At 32.6% G+C, this 1,822-nt stretch overlaps 1 protein-coding gene across 1 annotated transcript in view; it reads left to right on the plus strand.

Annotated features, from left to right (window-relative positions):
- TAF2 (TAF2 RNA polymerase II, TATA box binding protein (TBP)-associated factor, 150kDa) overlaps positions 1-1,822 on the plus strand; it is a gene marked incomplete at its 5' end in the record, with an annotated part of 139,375 nt that overhangs the window by 42,420 nt on the left and 95,133 nt on the right. The gene's annotated exons all lie outside the window — the stretch shown is intronic.

Consider the following 1,822-nt stretch of genomic DNA (forward strand, 5'->3'; position numbering starts at 1 on the left):
AAAAAAAAAAAAAAAAAAAAAAGATGGGGATGGTAGTAGTTATAGGGCAAGGCCATTAAATATTTTTCAGTCATTAGTATTCTGAAAAAATTGAAAAGATTTATTATAATCTTGAGCTGTAATATTTTACTTCTCTAAAGTTATGAAAGAAAACATATTTGATTTATACAGTAAAACCTAAACCATCAGAATATTATTGCTCATGACTGACTTCTCAATGGATTCCATTTATAATGACTCACCCATTTTATTTTGACCATTGTATCATTTTCTCAGGAAATGAGGAAATTAAATGAAAGTAATTTCCCATAAAAAAACTAAGAACTCTAATATATAGTGTTTAAATCTGGCTTTCTTTTTGTATAACAGTTATTATTTTATTTTTGAATTTCACAGATAACTTGGAGGAGAGATAGAACTTATGTAGCCGTCTCTCAAATTTCATGTTTTTGAAATTTTATTGAAAATAAATTATAATCTGTAGATACACAAAATAGTTTTTAAAATTAGATGGTTTGCTAAATGCTGCTGATGTATAGGAGCAACTGGCACTTTCATATATTGCTGGTGGGAATGCAGAATGGTCCAGCTGTTCTGGAAGACAATTTGGCAGATTCTTAAAATGTTAAAACATATGTTTACCATATGACTCAGCAGTCCCACTTCAGGAATATTTATACTGCAGAAATGAAACTTATATTCACACAAAAACCTTTATACAAATGTTCATAACAGCTTTATTTGTGATAGCCAAAAGCTCGAAACAACCTAAATGTCCTTCAGCTGGTGAATAAACTGGGGTACAATGTATACAATCTAATACTACTCAGTGGTAAAATGAGCAAGTTGTTGATACATGCAACAACTTGGATGAATTTCAAAAACATTTCTGAGTGAGACAAGCCAGTCCCCGATGGTTACATTCTGTATAATTCCATTTATCTGACACACGGAGATAGTACAAGGGTCTTTTTTGTGGTGATAGAACTGTTCTATATCCTGATTATGGTGGTGGATACCTGAATCTGTACATAATGTTCAAATTTATAGATCTGTATACCACAAGAAAAAAAATTACATTTACTGTATGATAATTGAAAAAAAGATAGTTATATCTCACTTTATTGTGCTTGACAGATAATGTGGCTTTTACAGATTAGAAGTTTGTGGCAATCTTGTGTTTAACAAGTCTTTTGGCACCATTTTTCCAACAGCGTGTGCTCACTTTGTGTCTCTGTCACATTTTTGTAATTCTTGTAATATTTCAAATTTTTTCATTATTATGTCTTTTATGGTGATCTCTGATCAATGATCTTCGATGTTAATATTGAGATTGTTTTGGAGTGCTACAAATGGCACCTACATAAGGTGGCAAACAAATGATAATTGTTGTTTGTGTTCTGAGTGCTCCACAGACTGGCTGTTCCCCATCTTTCTCCCTCTCTTGGGGCTTCTCTGTTCCCTGAGACACAACAATATTGAAATTAGGCCAGTTAATAACCTTACAGTGGCCTGTAAGTGTTCCAGTGAAAGGAACAATCTCACATCTCTCACTTTAAATCAAAAGCTAGAAATGATTAAGCCTAGTGAGGAAGACATGTCGAAAGCCAAAATAGGCTGTGAAAGCTTGGACTCTTGTGCCAAACAGCCATGTTGTGAATACAAGGGAAATTTTTGTGAAGGAAATTGAAAGTGCTACTCCAGTGAACACATGAATGATAAGAAAACTAAACAACCTTATTTCATGATATCAGCTCCCATTTTGTTTTATTTTGTAAAAATCATCTTTATTCATTTTGGTATTGGCTTATTTGGGTTTTTC

Source organism: Propithecus coquereli, unplaced genomic scaffold, assembly GCF_000956105.1.
Source record: "Propithecus coquereli isolate 6110/MARCELLA unplaced genomic scaffold, Pcoq_1.0 Scaffold247, whole genome shotgun sequence".
NCBI classification, from domain to species: Eukaryota; Metazoa; Chordata; class Mammalia; order Primates; family Indriidae; genus Propithecus; species Propithecus coquereli.